This window comes from Microtus oregoni, unplaced genomic scaffold, assembly GCF_018167655.1.
Source record: "Microtus oregoni isolate MIOR12 unplaced genomic scaffold, Mior012 000004F_ref0000308, whole genome shotgun sequence".
In the NCBI taxonomy this organism is placed as follows: domain Eukaryota; kingdom Metazoa; phylum Chordata; class Mammalia; order Rodentia; family Cricetidae; genus Microtus; species Microtus oregoni.
The window spans coordinates 57,312,319-57,332,614 of NW_024543063.1; the positions used below are offsets into that span (position 1 = coordinate 57,312,319).

The 20,296-nt window shown below is 41.3% G+C and overlaps 1 protein-coding gene across 2 annotated transcripts in view; it reads right to left on the bottom strand.

Annotated features, from left to right (window-relative positions):
• Positions 1-20,296, bottom strand: part of Nup93 (nucleoporin 93) — a 103,099-nt gene that overhangs the window by 37,881 nt on the left and 44,922 nt on the right. The window contains exon 1 of one of the 2 annotated variants that reach the window (XM_041650066.1): positions 12,907-13,041. The exons of the other annotated variant lie outside the window; for it this stretch is intronic. The gene's annotated coding sequence lies outside the window, so the exon portion shown is untranslated. Of the gene's footprint in view, positions 1-12,906; positions 13,042-20,296 lie in introns of those variants that run through there. 2 annotated transcript variants of the gene reach the window in all.

Genomic DNA, 20,296 nt, shown 5'->3' on the forward strand with positions numbered 1-20,296 from the left:
GTGGGTCTTTATAAACCCCCGCCTAATGTAATTCATTGCCGTATCTGGGAATCCCGGGTATGGATCTGGCCAGTGTCCACCATTCTGACCAGTATTTAATAAAGCTTGTTTCAAATTTTTGGTAGTGTTATTATTCTCGCCTGGTGGGATTAGCCAGACGTTGTCTATGTGCTTCTTTTCTCTCTGGACTCTGGGAGGCTTTCCTCATCCTGGAGAAGTGCTTTTCTCATCTGAAAGGCCTCTGGAGAACAAGGGGAAGCCTCTGAGCAGAGAAGGCACATCAGCCCCCTCCCACTCAGAGTAATATGCCTATTCCTAACTTTTCCATTCGCCCCTCCTTTCCAGAAACAGACACTGTACTGGCTTTTGGAATGGGTTTTGGTTTCCAGTTTTCTGTAACACAGAATAGTCCCATTCAGAAAGGACTTAAGCCATCCAAAGATGGGGCCAATTCTTTAAAAATAAAGAAGCTAAATACCACCACTCCACCCCTAGACTCCTCCCACCCTATTTACAGCTGAGAAACTGAAATGTCAACATTTACCTCAGCAAGAATCCCCAATTAGGAAGAAGTGCAGGAAGCTCTGAGTTCTGGCTCTCCCAATGAAAATTAAAATCTCATTCCCTCTTTAAAAGGGTGGAGCCCCAAAGAAGGCAAAAATATCCTTAATACATCTGTCCTTTCCTGTTGGGGGCTGCAGACCTCTGGCCCCTTGACTTTCTATACCTGTCTCAGACCCTAGAGTGAACTGAGCAAAACAACTTGTTTACCTGTGCCTGTAGCTGCTCTGAGCATGAGACCCTGAGGGCAGGGGAGTAGGTTCTGGTGAGGCCTGCCGCTGAAAGATCCCCAGAGCTAGGGCATGGCTATCAGTTAAGGATCCCTATATAAGCTTCCCTGGAGCACAATAAACTTGCCATTCTTATATCAAGGATGACCGGTGTCCCCGTGTCTGTCTGTGTGCGTGTGTTTTTAAGTCTCCAGCTTAGTCCCAGATTGTGTACAGTCCTGTAACACAGGAGCTACACTTTCCCATGAGGTTGGGGCCCAGAGAGTCCTACTCTGTAAGACAGTTTTACAAAATAACGGGACCAGCAGAGTCCAGCTCTACTGACTTCCTGCCAAGGTTCAGGTCAGATGCCTCGGTGTAGTGAAAAGACTTAGAAAATTACTAGCCTAAGAAGTATGGAACGAGTTCAGATATGTGCTGCTCAGATCATGTTCTTTATTCTTCTTTCCCCATTCTTTTCCCATTCTGCAAAGGTTTCAGTTTATACACACACACACAGACACAAAACAAAGGCAGTTTCTCTTGGGGTCATAAGGGGCGATGAGCACTGTCCTGGGTGATGTAGTCAGCAGTTTATGGTTCGTGGAGGCCTGGCTAGGAAGCCACGGGAACGGCACTAGGAAGCAGAAAGGTTTATTCAATAGGTTCTAAATTCTAAAGGGGGGTTGTACAAAATACCACACTTCTAGGTGGGCTTTGATTAACTAGGGGTTAGTGAAAAATAAATGTAAAAGGAAAAATGGGTAGGTGTAGAGGGTTAATTGCTGAGGCCAGCACTTTCCTAAGTCCGCTATAGGAGAATTAGGGCACTCAATCTCAAACAAGCTTTATCTTTGAAGGTCCCAAATGTGATCTATACGAAAGACTCCTCTTTCCTGACTGCATGTCCTGCCAAATGGAAGATAGTGGAGATGAGGCTGTGTGAACCAAGGTTTCTGGCTACTTGACTAAATTCTCTCACGGGAGGTTTCATGAGGTGGGAGAACCCATTCAGTAAGTAAAAGAACAAGGCAGGTTTTTAAATGTTCACAGTCCTTGGTGGGACAAATAGATTCAGTTATGAAGCATGCAATATATATATGTGTTTATATATGTATATATATATACACACACACACATACTATATATCAAAACTATATAGCTTAAGTGAAAATCATCTTCCTGATTATCCACAGATATATGTACCTGTAAGATTGAGATGCAATCATGAGATTACATATACACATCACATGGGATTACACACTACAATGCAAATACTGGGAAGACACCAAGCTGCTTTAGCAAAAGTGAGTAACAGTTTCCAGAGTCGATGGTCCTGCAGACCTTGTATGGATAGGATTAATCCTCCATCAGATAACCATGCCTCTGCTGGGTTGACAGTTGAACATTAGCTGCCAATTGCTGTAACTCTCATGGCCCCTGACAACAAACTAGTGTATATGGATTCTGGCCTTATTCCATGAGGTCAGGTACAAAGTTTTCTACTTGTGGTAAGATGTCAAAAACATTTCAGATTTCTAAGCAGTGTGAATTCAGGTGTTTGATTAGGAACAGTGAACCTGTACTAAGAATAATATTTACAGGGTGATTACTTTATTATAGGCATGTGTTACATATGCCCAAATCTGGCTCTCACTTTTAACCCAATGTTAAACGGTCTCTCTAATACTTATCTACATCATACTTTAATATACATACTTTGAAGATATAGCTCAGTGGTAGAACTGCTTGCTAAGCACAAAAGTCAGTGTTCAATCCTCGGTATGTATAAATAAAAAAACAAAGGGAGGCTGGAGAGATGGCTCAAGGGTTAAGAGCTGCTCTTTCAGGGGACAGGGGTTCAATTCCAGCATCCAAACAAGCAGTTCACAACTGTCTGTAGGTCCAGTTCCAGGGGATCTGACACCCTCATACAGATATAGATGCAGGTAAAATCCAATTTATTAATCAATTAATAAATCTTTAAAAAAGAGATAAATAAAAGTTTATTTATATAAATAAAGATAAATAAAGGGGTTTTTGTTTGTTCAGTTTTTATTTTGTTTTGTTTTGTTTTTTCGAGACGGGGTTTCTCTGTGTAGCTTTGGAGCCTGTCCTGGAACTAGATCTTGTAGACCAGGCTGGCCTCGAACTCACAGAGATCTGCCTGCCTCTGCCTCCCGAGTGCTGGGATTAAAGATGTGCATACGCCATCATTGCCTGGCTCCACATAAAGGTTTAAAAGTCAAGTAGTCACATATTTTTCTCATTCCTATCCACTTAGAAGCGACAGTAGCTCCACATAAGAAGACCTAGTTCACCATGTGTGGTGTGGTGGCACACATTTTTAATTTCAGCAATCAGAAAGCACAGTTAAGTGATTTTTTTTTTTTTTTGAGTTTAAGGCTAGCCGATAGTTAAGATACAGGCTTCGAAGTGAAACCTTGTCTCAAAAACAAACAAAACGTGGTTGGGGGCCACAGACCTAGTTTACAATAGCAAAGTTCAGACTTATAACTCACATTTTCTGGCTGCTTTCTGAATGGAAAATGAGGACATGACTACTCCAATGTATAGTTGAGAATGCCGATGGCAGTCATGAAGGAGCAAACAGTCGGAGGCATCTGGAACAGTTCAAGCTAAATATGGCCAGCAGATTCTACCAGGCCATGAGAGAGGGGAGAAGGTGGAGAGTGAGAGAGGAGAAGGGGGGCAAGCAACCCACAGAGATGCAGGAGTATAGATAGCAAGGAGCCCAGAGACCACGTGTCCAACGTTGCTGAGTTCCATAGGGACCAGAAGCTGGGGGAAGGGAAGCAAAGTCCAGGCCCTGGGAGGGAGGGGTTCAGGGTAGGGGAAGGGTAAGAAGTGCTAGGAGGAGCACAGGTACTGAGGGAGACTAGGGTGGTTTGTTTGTTTCTCTGTTTATTGGCTTTTTAAAAGGATTCTTTTACACCTAACACTACTTCACTATCTCTCAACCAATCAAATCAAGGTGAGAGAAGCAGTCTTGCGCTTGCTTGCTATGCCCTCTACCTCACAGAGGAGGGATGGCAATAAAACGCTGATGTTTGGCATACCTTTAAGACAACAGCTTTAGAGACATAGGTCAGAACCTATAATTAAAGAAGAATTTTTTAAAATTTATTTTTAGAAAAATTGTGTTAAGTAACCCAGTGGCCTTAAACTCAAGATCCTCCTGGCTCTGCTGGGATTAGAGGTTGTGTGCTACCACACCTGGCTCTCAAACAACATTTTAAATTAAACAAAATGCAACAGAAATTGTTAGATGGTCTGGATGGACACTGTTTTGTGAAACTTTTGTTCCAACTATGTATATTTATGCCACAAGTGAGGCTCTGAGCTTGCTCTCCAGGGGCAGGAAAAAAAAAGGTGTTACTTTTAACTATATCCATTTACTAGCTGTCCTGGCTAGTTTTATGTCAACTCAGCACAAGCTAAAGTCATCTGAAAAGAGGGAACCACAATTAAGAAAATGTCTCCAACATACCCAGAACTGGCAATGGCAGTTCTCCTGTGACCAGGCAACACTTCCAGTGAAGATTCTGGAACACCAAGGCAGCCACATAACCTTTGAGTACAGTCAGTCTGTCCTCCTATGGGATATGCTAGGGTAAGGGTGGCACAGAGTTTGTGGGAATGGCCAGACCCATGCCATGAGAGTGAGTCCACCCCTGACACTGCCTGGAGTGTCACTACCAGGACCCAGAGAATGGATGGCCCAGAGACCAAGGATAGAACCAAACACTACTGGAGAAAAAAAAAAAAAGCCAATGCAATGATGCCTAAGGATATTCTACTATACTGAGTATCGGGTACCTATCCTGATTGTCATCAGAGAGGCTTCATCCAGTGACTGATGGAAACAGATGCAGAGAACCACAGGCAAACAGAGAGGCTAAGCTCAGAGAGAAGGAAGAATAATTGTAGGAGCCAGAGGAGTCAAGGACATCACAAGAAAACCCACAGAATCAATTAACTATGCTCATAGGGGCTCACAGAGACTGAACTTAAAAAAAAAAAATCTCTAAGGAGAAAATTTTCCATGTTCAGTTTAGTCAGAAAAGAAAAATGGCATTAAAAAAAAGAAAGAAAAAATAAAAAAAGGTGGGTAGTAATGGCGCACACCTTTAATTCCAGCACATGGGAGGCAGAGGCAGGTGGATTTCTGTGAGTTTGAGGCCAGCCTGGTCTACAGAGCAAGTTCTAGAACAGCTAAGGCTACATAAAGAAACCACGTCTTGAAAAACTAAACCACCCCCCCCCAACAAAACTGCACTGCTTCTTTTAGAGTTTTTACTTACATCTACACTAATAAATGATCTGCTGGCCACTGCTGTACATACATATGCACACACACAACCAGAGGCTGACTGAACGAAGCAATAGCCATATTTTATATGGCCCTCAAAAGACAAAACACTGTTCCCTATCTTTCTCCTTCAACAGACTAACCAGCAACCCATGCTGTCAAAACCGAGAATGAGGCACTGCGGCAGGGGACACTTATGAAAAGGTATCAGACACAATGCAAAAATGTGGGTACTACAAAAATCTCTATGTTTCCTCTCATTTAATATGTGTGATATATACAAATTAATAGGAAATCTGTAATCAATATTCAAAGTCAAAATACTTCAAGTCCTCATTTCACATTGACTTATTTGAGCAATCTATGGAGCTGGTCCTCTCCTTCCACCCCATGGGTTCCAGAGACTAAGCTCAAGTCATTAAACTTGGCAATAAATGCTTTTCTTTTACCCGCTGAGTCACCTTACCAGCCCCAAATCAAAATATTAACACAAAGTCAACAGTGGTATTAGGAATAAATGCTGTGACTGAATGAACTACCGAGACAGAAACAAAGGTGTAAAGACAAAATAATCGACGAGGCTGGGCAGGTTGTGTACATCTTTAATCCCAACACGTGGGAGGCAGTGTGAGGCCAGCCTGATCTACACAAAGACAGTCAGAGCTGCATATTGAGATCCTGTCTTCAAGGTGGTAGGAGACAGGGGATATAAATAAATTTTTAAAAATAGAATAATTCTTCTTTCAAGATGAAAGAAGAAATATAGTGAGCATGGCTAAAGACTCTAGAACTTTGGTTAGTGCTACAGAAACATTGGATTCAATAAAAACCATGAGACATTTTTCCCATTTATGTTGGAAGACAATGACTGCTCAGAGAGGGAGAATCAGTCTTGTCCAGAGATCAGCCCCTGGGATTTTTTTTTTCAATTCAAAAACTGTAATTCAAACTGGTTTATAAGACAGTCTTCTAATTTTCACAGGAAAAATAACTCAATGTCATAAGGAGGCTCTAATAAATGGAAGAATGCTCAGCACTGGGCATTTCTTCTCCCAGACCAGCAAAGGGGCACAGAGGCAACATTTTGGCCATAGTGTGCTGACCTGCCTGGTCTCTTAAAAACCTGTCAGTATTAGTCCATCTGTACCACTGCCTTCTAAGAACACCCACAGTAGAAGGCGCATTACTGAAAGCCCTTACACTTTGTGCATATTTCCTCCCTACTACCCATTTGTATGCCCCCCAAAGAAAATAAACAAAACCCCAGAACAAAAACCCATCTTGTAAGACTTCAGAGGCAGAGGTAGGCAGACCTCAGTGAGTTTGAAGTCAGCCTGGTCTACAAAGCGAGTTCCAGGACAGTTAAGGTTACACAGAGAAACCCTGTATCGAATGCACCCTACCCTGCAAAAAAACAAAAACAAACAAAAAAAAAAACAAAACAAAACCAAGAAAGACTTCAGAGGCAAGTAAAGCTGTGAGCAAAACAGCAGCACGGTGGTGTGGTATAGGCTACAGAGATACCAAAAAACAATGTGGGCACAAAGCCGAGCGGTGGTGGTGCATGTATTTAATCCAGTACTTGGGAGGCAGGTGAACTCTGTGAGTTCAAGGCCAGTCTGGTCTACAAAAGCTAGTTCCAGGATGGGTACCACAGCTACAGAGAAACCCTGTCTTAAAAAAAAAAAAAATGTGGGCACAAAGTACTGGGTGCCTCTTCCCAGTTCTACACCTAGGTGTCAGACTGAGGATGGCTAGCACATCGAGTTGCTGCTACCTTGAGGAATACCATGACAGGGACTGCAACCCAGTGAGGGCTACTTAAATCATATGCTACTGGTGTTGTAATAAAGCCAGTTCTGCCCCTTTTAAGGGTACTGGGCATTCTTATTACCTGCCTACCAGCCATGTCTAGATATTCAAGAAAGAGAAACAGTTCACACATCTCAGTTATTGAAAGGCTTTGGAGCCATCATACAGAGGGTACAAGGATGACATCATATAAATGAGTACAATACTTAACAATTATCTTGATATTGGTGGCAATAAAATACTACTACTACTAATGATGATGATGATGATGCTTTTCTGGAGATTCTTCTTTCCTCCAAATCCCAAAGTTCTGCCATCCCCTTCATGCCTGTGTAAGGGGCTGAAGAGAGAAACAACCTCATCATCAGTACTGCTATCACACTTAAAAACTATGCCCAGGCCTGCACCCAGTTGAGAGGGGCCATGATGTACACGGGTGCCTGACCGTGGTAGCAGAGCCTCTGCTGGCCATCCTGTCTCCCCTTTTGCTGGGAGAAATGAGGATATCACACTGGAAGACATCAGGCAAGGAAGGGGGCCAGCCAGCTGCTCCAACACTGAGGTAGCACCAAAGAGAAAATACAATTGTGAGCACTTCCTCTCCTTCATCCAATTGCCCCCTAAAGTCAGAACATTGCTGGGCTAAACTGTGGAGACACAAGAAAGTGAAACATTCTGCAGAAAGAACTTTTTCAATCTAGCTTTGCAAATGGAATGAATATTAATAGTTCACTGTATGCCTGGCTTCAAAGAACAGCAGCAGAGCCCTCAGCCAAAGACATGAATAGATCTAAAAACTGAACCCACGGTCACTCTAGGGGAGGAATAAGGTGGGTGCATTAGGGGATTAAAAAAAAAAAAAACATTTCAAGTTCATCTTGGACTTCAGATTCTAAACCTGTCCTTACATCAACGATGGCCTCACTTATAAGCATGCCTTTCTATGGCCCTCAAAACCCTCTGAAAGAACCCACAGAAGTAATCTCTACCAGTAACAAGAAACAGGGCTAGGAGTAGATTTCTGAGCTTTTATCTGATCTTGTGCCTTCTACTCTTCTGGGGTGGAGGGGAAGCAGGCGTTAGACACTGAGCCAGGGGTTGAGGGTAGGGGTTTAGCAGATGGTGTATCTCAGTCAGCCAAGTGAGAGCCAGCAACTTGTTTTCCACAGGATTAAGTGTGAGCTCTTAGCAAGCAAAAGGAATGCTGTTAGGACAAAGTTTACATGCCACACTTATATTCATTCCATGCTGGTACACAGTGTCGGTCATTCACACCACAGTCAAGAATCCTAGGTTCTTCTGCTCTGCAGCAGTGCTTATGCTGATGGCATCTGAGCATCAGCCAGGATGACTGTCACAGAAAAGAGGCCTAATTTCACTGCAGCTCCTTCTTGAAGCTCAAAAATTCATTTTTTTAAACATGTGGAAACAACCATCAGAAGAGAGTTTCTCTGATTTCCAATTATTTTAAGTGTAATTTGGTCAAGGCATTCCTTTGTTAAGAGTGCTTGGAGCTTTGCTCTCTCCTAAACCTGTTTTAAGGCTGGAAACCTTTTGACTTTACTGTTAGAGCAGAGGAATACTGCAGAAAGCACCACTTAGTACTGTCACCATAGATACAGTCAGCAGGACTGAAAAATATAAGCAATGGAGAACATGGGGCAAGGCTATTTTTTCAAGCACAACTGCCCCAAATGAAAGGCAGCTAAATGCCTTTTACTAATTCCCTTCTCCGGCAGAAGTGGCACCCCTGAACAGTCTCTCATAGCTGGAGTAGAGGAGTTAGCTGCTGGGGATGCCTTCAGAGAGTACAGGTCTATCCTAGCTCTGAGTGCCTTACTCTTCATGTTCAACCATCACTATGAGCCTAAGAGTTCTACTTGCGGGAAAGATCATATTTTTAAATGTATGTTTACGAAAGACAAACTGATAAGTGTATATCAACTTCAACACAAACCCAGAAAGACTGCAAGCACAGCTCAGAAAGTCATTTCTGAAAACAGACACCTCTGTGAGTCAGGATGCTCCAGCACAGACAGACTGACTTTGCTGGAAGCTCAATTGACCAGCCAGTCAACAAAGAGGAAATAAAAATGGAATTGATGCAGACAGCATGCAGGTCAGGAGTTGGGTGCTGTGGATGTAGAACAGTATCAGTTGCTTCCCAGAGATCCACCCTCTGGTTCCCTGACATTGAGAAGTTATTTACTGCAGCAAACCTTACTTTTACTTAACCTGGATGAGCTGACTACGCTAGATAAACTTCATGGTCAGCTCCAAAAATTCCAAACCTGTAAGAGATGGGGATGGAAAAAGCAGCATTGTCATCGCCACTCTGACCACACTTCCCCTGCAGAATATGTGAGACCGGCGTATTTCATATGTAAAATAACAAAAGTCCATGAAAAACTAGAATAAGACAAAAAAAATTCTCACAAGAATGATACGTACAGTTCTACATTTTCTAAAAATGTATCCATATAACAAGCAAGTTTATACACTTAAAAAAATACACATCAGAGGTCATTCCAAAGTGTTAATACAATTTCTTAAAGGTGGTATGTGAAGTCTAGATACAAGTGCTAACAAGCCTTTAGGAAAATCTCCGAATTTCTCTCTCCTGGTAATAATGAGCATCCATGAGCGAGAAGCAGTGTTTCTAAGGATGTCTCCAGGACTAAGAAAATAACCGCAGTCCAGCTCTCTTCACAGCGCTCGGGGTGACGCCATTTTACTCCTTCCTCACTGCCATCTTAGTGCCACCAAATGCTTCCTAGCAGGCTGGCTGGCACGTCTGCTCGTCTGCACTACAGTTCTGCCAGAGCAGTCAAAAGTGTGATAGGAATGTATTTGCTGTCATGGAAAGAACCAACCCGATTCTTCACTATAAGAAAAGGCTAAAATTTTGTGTGAAAAACCAAAAAGCTTCGAAAATGCAGAGAATCACGAATGCCCTAGAAGTATCAAGAAGAGCCTCTTCCAGCAGCCAAACTTAAGTAGACCAGGATGGAAGAAAGAAAATACAATGCACTAGACCTCTGCCACCTCCCATCTGATCTAAAAGGGCACTTGGCATAGAGCTTTTAATAAAGTCTATAACAGGAAAAAAGAGGGGAGGACCCACAGAATCTTCAACCAAATAGTACTTAAAAATTTTCAAAGAAAGGCTTTGTAAAGCTCCTTAAACCACCTACACCACACATTCTATGTAAGTAAGGCTGCAGTTCTAATTCACTGCCCAAAGATACTTTCATTTCAACGTATAATCCTTGTGGATATCAAAGGGAAAGGGCCCTTTGCTTTCTAGTATATATATGAACAATTAATGCATTCAATGCAGGCTCCTTAGGATTGAAAAAAAAAATCACACTGATAGCCAGGCTTTCATATGAGTTTTACAAGCACTGGGGACTTAAGAAAATCTCTCTAGGGGTCAGGGCTTACTGACTCTTCTATGTCAATGTAAAGTTGCTGTGAAGGAAACTGCTCTCTCCTGAGTCTCCAACATCTATTAAACAGATATGGTACGCAGTGACCAGGACGAACGTCAGCCCCAACAACCTACAGGAGGCAGCTTTCTAAGCATGCTACAAGCCAGAAGAATTCTGTGAAGGATGAACTGAAATGGCCACACAGCCTTTCAGTGTGTGACTCACTCTTCAAGCATAATTCAGGGCCAGACCTACTATACAGTCTTCAGGTTTAAAGACAGAAACATCCTTCAGCCTTTAAAAATAAACACACAAGTCAAAGTTAAAATCCCTCTCAGCAGCAGCATAACAAAACAAAGGTCTGAATCAAGTCAAATCCAACTACATTTAAGAATCAAGGTTTATAAGCTTAGAGCTGCAAAACTGAGGTTTATATGAGTAGTTTTTAAGCCACAATTATTAAGTAAGCAAAAGCACTAGAATGGTCCCTATGGTCCCCATGAGTGAGATGGAAAAACCTCAATCTATTATTTTTTTGAGAACAAAATCTTGTTTTGTTAAAAACACTTTTTTTATAACTTTTAATCATGTATTTTTAAGTCATTATATTTTTAATAAAAAGCTCTAAAATTTAACCATCCTTTTCAGAAATAGAAAACGTTTTTTTAAAGACAATAAAAGAAACTCTGAAAGTTACTGCTCTTTGCTTTTTTCCCTCAAGAATCATTTCCATCTGTGATCAGTGATAAATTCACATTTACAATAATTAATGAATAACTACTTAAAGTCATTTGCTAAAATCGCTCAGGAATCTCGCATTTTAAGATGATTGCTCATCTGATTTTTGACCCAGAATCTCTGTTACACTCTTCACACTGGCAGCATTAGCTTGAAAGTATATTTTGCCCATTCAACCAAAGACAAATTTTCAACCTTTTACAGCTACACGAGAAATACCTACTATAGACAAAAGGATTCCATTTTCTTTCTGGAATATTCTCCCTTTCCTAAAACCAACTCTTCTCTACGGAATATGTTATGGTTGACATTCTTTACAGTAACAAAGGTCTTGGGCCACAGCAGCTAATGCAAATGGAATGGCCCCGCAGTTGTCTTCAGAATCCATCCAGCTTGCCTCGCCCATGGTACAGCTAATTGTTAAAAATGGTGGATGAGACATTTTCCATACATTACATGAAGGAGCTCTGATGAAGGCACTGGCATCCACCCACTTCAAACAAAGGAAATAATGTGCAACTGTACCAAGGCACAGCTAACTGAGTCATTTCCCTGAACAGGGTCAGTGTTAGAGGTTCCTCCATCTTTTACAAAATGCAAACCACCACGGCTATTGTCTCATCTCAGAAATCAATTCTGTGCAGCGCTGCACCAGGTCAGAGTTTTAAAGGAATCTTAGTTGGTAACCAGACCCCCCAGGGCTGAGTGAAGCCAAATTCTGACAGCTCCCCTCCCTGAGCAGGTCTCTCCATTTCCCACTTGACAGCTTCCCCAGCTTCTATTGTTAGTAAAGGAAAGTCCCACCTCTGAAGGGGCCAAAGCCCTCTCTACCAGGTGAGCAATTTCCAAGTCCGAGCTTCAAAAAGGGCTCTAGCCCCTACCGCTCCCACAATAAAATAGTTTTGAGATAGATAAGGCATATATATCATCTTTCTTGTTTTGCTGGTTTTTAAGGTGTGACAATGAACTGGTTAAATGTTGAATTAAAAACAATTTATTTCTGATATTAATCAAGCTATTAAATATTACCTATAGAAACATTATTATCTCATTTTTCTCCAAGACAATGTTCATACAACTAGGAAATTTTCATTTTACTTCTCCCTGAAGAAACTAAAATATATGCACAATATATGTAAAAAAAACCATATTCTTCTCAGTTGAAGTTTAAGAAATTAAAAACAGCTTTCTTAATCTAAATTGCCAATAACTGATGATTAAGATTTATATATTAGAAGCTAATATTTAATTTTCTCATTTAAAATCTTATGCTAAAACATTCCCTGTGAGACAATTCCAAATATCTTTGACAGTAATTTTTTCTTAGACAGAAATCATAAGTTACAGGATTCTTTAACACACACACACACACACACACACACACACACACCCCACACACACGTTCTTCAATTCTAAAGGAACTGGTTTTATCAAAGAAAAGAAATTTTATCTTCATATTTTACATCATACAAGAACTCTGTACTTCACCTGTCTCTTTTAAAAATCTTGTAGAAAGTCCACACTACTTGCTACTTAAAGATGAAATCCACAAATAAATAAAGAAGCCAACTCTTTGAATCTTTAAGTGAACCTCTGCCCCACCCAATTTTTTTAAAGAAAAATATTAAAATGACAAGGCACAAATCTGAAAGATTCTCAGAAGAATCAAACACTTTTTCTATCAAATGACTTAACTGCTACCAAATTTATCTCAAAATTTCACACAAACCAAGATCTTACCTTTCAAAGACACTGCAACATGCTACCACTCTGTTAACAGGGCACATTTATCTTAATATCTTTATGAAACAAGAAATCCTACCTGCCGCTCTCAAAAATGTAAGGAGTTGCAGCCCAGCTGATGCTGCCAGTCACTGCAGCTCTTCCGTACCCTTCTAGTGGAGTGAACGCGGCCGGCACCAGTGCTTAAGGTTTCCCACCCTAAATTGCCTCAATTGAAGAGTCCGGTGGGAGGAGGAAAGAGAGAGGAAAGAAGGAGAAAAACCCAACCTCTCTGCAAGTGCTAATATGACTGGAGCCCTAGAGTCCAATTAGACAATGAGACTGTAGCACCCCCTTAACAGGAGGGGCATGGCAGACTCCCTGAGCAGAGCATCACCATCAGAAGTGTTCCACACGGATTCGGAGAAGTCAGCTATCAGTTTGCAAGCATAAACTGATGGGAGAACAGTTTATAGGTTACAGAAGGGTATTTTATTGTTAACGGACTGTACCAAGTTAAGATTAAAGAGGGGGAGAGACAACATGTAGGCAAGGAATGCTATGATACTTTTTTCCTCCAACCCAAGCCACCACAATTCCTCTGATGTGAATTTTTGATGACTTCCGACATCTTGCATGGTTAATAATCACTTCTCTGTCATGTTCAGTTCAGGTGGAAAATACATTTGCTGCATTGTGATGCAGTGCTGTGGCCACAGATTGCAACACCAGTTGTGCAAAGCTGGTCCCTTAACTGAGCAGCAGGAATCTGCACATGTCATGATGCTAAAATAAATGGTAGTTAAAAGACTTTATACAGCAGCAGGCAGATTCTGCCATTTTAGTCTACGGAATATGTGGCTTCAACATGCAGGAATATCTCAGCTCACTGTGCCCTTGTCAACTGCACTGCCCTTCAGAGAGAACAGTAAATTCACCGTCTTAAACGCTTGGTCTCTTAGTAGTTAAAAGATTATACTAAATAACTATTCGAGTTAATTATATCTTTGAAAAGAACAGAGGTTATTTGCATTTCAGGAATATACAGCCAATGAAACTGTCAGTGACACAGGGAATGCAGGCCTTTTATTAACATATGTTCAGCTCAACTGTCACTTCTTAGCACAACATTTAGAGGAAAACATACGATGTGTATGTAATGAATGTTCCCATTTTACTGTAATGATTTTTAAGGTGCCTGTCAGAAAGGGATATTTTTCCCTCCATATGTTTAACATATAACTTGAAAATTAAAGATCAAAATACTAACGTTTCCCTTTTTAACAAAAGGAAATTCAATGCAGCAACTGCAGAAACGTTTTTGTGTAAGAGCAAAGATGAAATTGCCCAAGACCTCTGCCCAGATGGTTAAAGTCAGGTCAGTTAGGGAGAGGGCCATGGTTATGGCACAGGCTGCAAAGAACTAAAAGACCATTCCCTCTCCAACGGGAGGGACATCACAGAGCCTAAGAGTGCAATCTGTTGGCTGCAAACCCGACACCTACACTTACAGAACATTACTAGGACATTTGCCAATGTCATAATGTACTTTTACATAAATATTGATCTGGCTTTTTAGTATTCAGAGTTTGGCTACTTAAGGTTGTTTAATCTACCACCATCATTTATCTTTTAAGAAACTGAACCAGGTTACAGACTTTGGTACTTTAAGAAAAGCGATCTAATTAACATTTCTTACACCAAAACTTCCGTCAAATACCCAAAATTGAGACGCTTCCGACATTTCTGTCTCATAAAAACAAATCAAAGCCCTCAACAACAAGAATAAACACAGGATCACACTACACACCGGTACTGGAACACTGAGTCCAACAATGAGAGAACCTACATCACTGACACAGAAAACCCACGTTTGCCCATTTTTCTCTGCGACAGCAGCAAATTCCTAACTTGGAGATGTATATTGCTAACAAGCCTATAAAGCTGAAGAGCTTTTCAGACTTCTTACCCTAACTTAAAATGAACTACACTCACAGTGCTATTCAGTGGCACAGCAGAGGTCACAACGGTTGCTTCTAACATTCAACATTCAAGTTTTTGTTCCATCCCCAATACAAGGTATCACCAATAGCTCAGCACTGCATAGATAGGGAGGACAGCGGGAGCATGTGCTGAGGGTAGCTTTGAAATTAACCAGGCTCAGCTTATGTTCCAATTACTGGACAAAAGACAATCCTGGGGGACCTCTCTCTGGACCAGTACAAGAAGCAAACTGTTTGTTTTTGATTAAATAAATACTATATTGAGCATAGCAGACATGCAGCAATAAGAATTCTGTCTGAGATTGGAGGTGCAAGAAAAAAAAAAAAAACAAGGCCCAGGTGTGGTAAAAGTCAAAATACCTCACTGATGTAGAATCTGAGGGTCATACACAGGGGAGTGAGAAAACCCTCTTTATTTATGTAAAAGCAAATTCTCACTGCACTGAGTCTGTAAGACTTTTTTTTTTATTCTTTATTAACTCCAAAATATAAACTAAGTGATTATTTCTTTGTATCAGAGAAAATTCTAAAAGCAGCTCAGAGTCCTTTCCCCCCAGTTCAGTGACCATTTTTAAGGAAACCATGTAAGAAGTTTGGCTCCGAATTGCAGAACACTCTGGCAGAAAAGGCAGAGAACACAGAGGTGGTAGCTAATTTTCCTTCACCTAGTGCCTGGATGTAGAGGTTAGAAAAACACTAGGAAGGTGCATTTACAAAAGTGGTGTTTCTACTTGTATCACTAGCCAAACACAAACCCACCCACTCTTAAATGTCTTAAATGGCAATCCATTTTCCAATTTAGCCCTAGACACTAAAAACAAGCAAAACTGGGAATGCCAGTTCATATTTGTAATCTCAGTACTGGGGAAGCAGAAGGATTTCAAATCCAAAAGACAGTCTGAGCTATATAGTGAGCTCAAAGTCAGTTTAGGCTATATAGTAGGACCCCATCTTAGAGGCTGGAAAGATGACTCAGTGGTTAAGAGCCCTTAATGCACTTAGAGGACCCAGGTTCAGTTCCCAGCACCCACATCAGGCAACTCACAACTGTAACTCCAGTTTCAGGGGATCAGACACCCTCTAACCTCCATGTGTACCTGCACTCATGTGGTAGGGATAAATTCATGCAGGCACACAAACATATACACAAATAAAAATCAATAAATCTTTTTTAAAAGATTAGCTCAAGTAAATTAAAACCTTACATGTCTAATAGCTATTAAAATGAAATAATATAAATGTAAGTTTATAGAACAGAAAAGAAGGCCACTGAAATTCACACAGAATTATAGCTATTGTCAGATAAAATCATACTCATGTAAGCAACTGTACAGTTCTATAAGTAAAATGACCACACATAGGAGACTAAGAAATCAAACTTTCACAATCTATGAGTGGGCTCTGTTTTGCCAGGTCCCCTGGGCTGCTGAGAAGATCAAGTAGTATTACTAGTGTGTTCATTCTATTGTGTTTGTTTGTTTGTTTTTTTAATGGCAGGGTCTCACTCATCATGAAGGCTAAGCTGACTACAAGCACTATTTTCCTCCCTCAACTATTCTGGATAGCTGAGATCCTTCCTTTCTTCTGAATATGTACCTGCTCTCAAACTTGCAGGAGCACCTGCTGCCCACACTCCACGGCTGGCAGTCATTTCGTCCACAACACATCATGCCCTCATGTGCAGGCAAAAAGAATCACTTTCTAGCACATCACTTTCACGTACCGTCTTGGTTTTGGTCAGGTTGTGACCTCATATCCTCCTCTTTCACTTTCTGCAAGCTAAACCCATTTCATCTCTCAAGGTCTGGTCAGGTCCCACTCTCTAAGGAGTCTTCTCCAGCCTCCCCAGAGCTCATCACTGCCTCAGTACTCAGGGCATCCCCACTCAGCTGGTCAGTTTGGTCCTGTTGTAGGACCATTAGCCTTGACTTTCTAGATGAAGACAGGGAGGTGGTTCTGGAAGGCAATACCTAGAACTCTAATTCTAATTATCTTTGGTGGCTACCATATGATTTTTATAAGTACTCAACAAAACCACTCCAGTCCACTATGCCTCACCTAAGTAGAAGATGCAGACAGATGACTGCTGAAAAGGGAAGCAGATAGTATTTTTGGTTGTTGTTGGTTCTTTCAAATTTCTTCAGCTTCCTGAGATAATTCCAGCCTTAGGTGATGAGGCTGATGCTGAGGTGGTTCTCAGCCAACATCAGAAAGGCACCAGCCAAACTTCCTGTGACTAAGCATCGTTATCAACAGCACTCACTTCTCAGAGTCAGCTGCCTTCTCACAGCCAAGGAGGATGGAGAAAGAGGAGGCTCTCAGCCAATGTCGGTGAGAAGGCACTCACGGCTCACCTATGCTTACAATTCAGCTGAAAACCAACAGGAATCCTCAGTCACGACATACATTTTATCCAGAATACTGTATGAGGAACACTACCACTACTGTATTGAATTAGACAATTAAAAAGATGACTCGGTTATATCTTTATTGTGTAGTAAAACAAGTCAAGGTTCATTATCTCTTGTTCACATTCTAGCCAGTTGGCCCAGGGGCCAAGAAACATGGAAAGGAAAGATGAGCACTCCCTGCCAGGGGTGTTCCTGCCACCTGGAGGCAAGGCTCTTTCTGTCTTCTTTGAGTAAATATAGTAGTGGGGAGGGGATTAACAGTGAGCTAGGATAGGATATGATATGATATAATATATTCAAACCCCAAGGAATTTGAGAGGAAAACTACAGCAGCTCCCTGGCAAAGGCAGTAACCAGTGAGTTGAAATAGGATGAAGAAAGACCCTCCACAAACATTCCATCAGGTAATCCACTATAGTTTGTGACAGATTCATTATGTAGTCCAGACTGGCCTCAAACTAGCACTGGTGATCCTCCTGCTTCTGCCTTCTGGGTGCTCGGATTACAGACATTTACTATAGCTTGAAGGAGTCTCCAGGGTTTGAGAAACTCAAAATAATAGCTCCTTTCTTATCAGCCAACTGTCTTGTCTCTCTCTGTCTCTCTGCTCTCACATTAACAGACATCAGTATTGAGAGACATGGGACAGATCAGGCAGAGGTGGCACACTCTTTAATCCCAGCACTATGGAGGCAGAGACAAGCAAATCCCTGAATTCAAGGCCAGCCTGGTCTACAGAACAAGTCCCAGGACAGCCAAGGTTGCACAGAGAAACCCTGTCTGGGAAAACAAACAAATGAGGGGGTGAGGGGGACAAAAAAATATAATAAAAGTACATAAAGACTCACAAAATTCATAGCTATAAAAGTACTGAGAAAACTCATTTCCTTTGTAGGAGAAGTTAAGGAAATGAGGTGCAGGAAACTGAGGTTCTGGCCAGGGTCCTACAGTCAGTCACCTGGTCTGGGTTCTTACTTCAGTCCAGGACTTGATGTTATTGCTCCTTGCTGAGTTCACTGTCTAGTGACAGTGCACTGAGAGAAACAGCCAGGCACGGGCCTGAGCCCCAGACTTCTGGGAATCTGACATTACGATATGGAGGACAACTGTGGTTTCAAAAGAAGGGCCTTTAGCTTGCTAAATCTTGTTGCCAGTGTCCTTTACACAACAGATGTGCTTCTGCCAGGTTGACTGCAAACAGAATCCTCTTAAAATCTATTTTACATTTGGTAGATAAGCTGTTATGTGAAGAAATACTAAAATGAAATATCCCAAGATCTGTCTTATACATCCACATATGCAGAGCGTGGATTTGTTTATTAATGTAAGACAGAGTATGTTATTACTATTATCTTAGAAGGAAAATAGATCTTGATTCCCATGCAAGCTTTTGCTGCACATCTTTATTCTTTCTACTTTTAGGTTACTAGTTAAAAACAAAAGACTATTTGATAGGGCGTGGTGGCACACACCTTTAGTACCAGCAACTGGGAGGCAGAAGTAGGTGAGCTCGATGAGTCTGAGTTCCAAGCCACCCAAATCTACTTAGTGAGATTCTATCTGAAAAATTGTAGATAAAAACAAAGGGCTTTTTAGTAAAAGAAAAGGATTACTAAATTTACCCAGTCCTCAACAATTTAAATATGGGACAAAAAACTAAGTCATTCTGGGGTCATAATTTCACATTCCTGCATACAAAATATACATTCTTAATTTTTTTTCTTGACCAGTGAGATGTCTCAGGAGGCAAAGGCACTTGTTGCCAAGATTGATGACCTGAGTCCCATCCCCAGAACCTACAGGGTAGAAAAGAGAGAACAACTCTGCAAGCTGTCTTGTGACCTACACATGTGCACTGTGGCACACACGTGTGTACATAAATATAGTTGTAAAGGTTACTCTATGAAGGAGACTTATACATGGGACGTTTATTTTTCATGCCTATTATAAAATTAATATCATTCCTTAAGTATTTAGTACCAAATATACTAAAACTATGCTCAAGGATTAAGTCTTAAGAAAATAATCAGCCGGGCGATGGTGGCGCACGCCTTTAATCCCAGCACTCGGGAGGCAGAGGTAGGCAGATCTCTGTGAGTTCGAGACCAGCCTGGTCTATAGAGCTAGTTCCAGGACAGGCTCCAAAGCCACAGAGAAACCCTATCTCAAAAAAAAAAAAAAAAAAAAAAAAAAAAAGAAAATAATCAGAGGCTGGGCATGGTACGCCTTTGGTCCCAGCACTCAGGAGGCAGAGGCAGGTGGATCTCTGAGTGAGGCCAGCCTGGTCTACAGAGTGAGATTAAGAATATTCAGGGATACACAGAGAAACCCGGTCTCAAAAAACCAAAAAGAAAAAGAAGAAAAAGAAAATAATCAGAGTAAAAACTGATGACCCAAGGGATAGTGGCTCTAGATGACACCCCTGGCCTGTCCTCACTTGCCACTTCAGAGCACCCTGTTTAGTCCTACATGCTTTATGCTGCCCTATAAAACACTGTCAGGTTCTCACCTCTAAATTAGGGACACTGGAATCTGCAATTTTAAATCTTTTTTTTTTAAATAGGGTGATCTGGAAGTCTGTTTTCCCCGCACTGCTCTCTCCACCAGCCAAAGGCCATGATGCACATGACTCTAAAAACAAGTGTATTGCTTTATCATCTTGCTTCTTTACACCAGTCCACAGCAAACAACCGAGGAGACGAAATACCTCCAGTTGTCACCTCGCACCTTCTCACTACCGTGCATTTCAAACAGCCACATCCTGTCACAAACCCTAAACACTGACAATGTCATGCACACAGGGACATCCACTTCACAAGCATCCTTCTCAGGATGTGTACTTAAGTAGGTCCCTGTCTGGCAAGGTGTGGAAAGCTGTTATCTGGAAGTTCTGAAGATGTAGGACACTACAGCTGTGAACACCACACTGTATACTCATAGTCTCTCAGACTACCATGCACTTTGGCAAATTATTAAAACTGAAGTACCTCATTAAAGTACTCACATACAAACTCTGAAATTAAGCAATAGAGACATCTCATGAAACACACACTGAAGGTGAAGTTAGTTCCAAAGC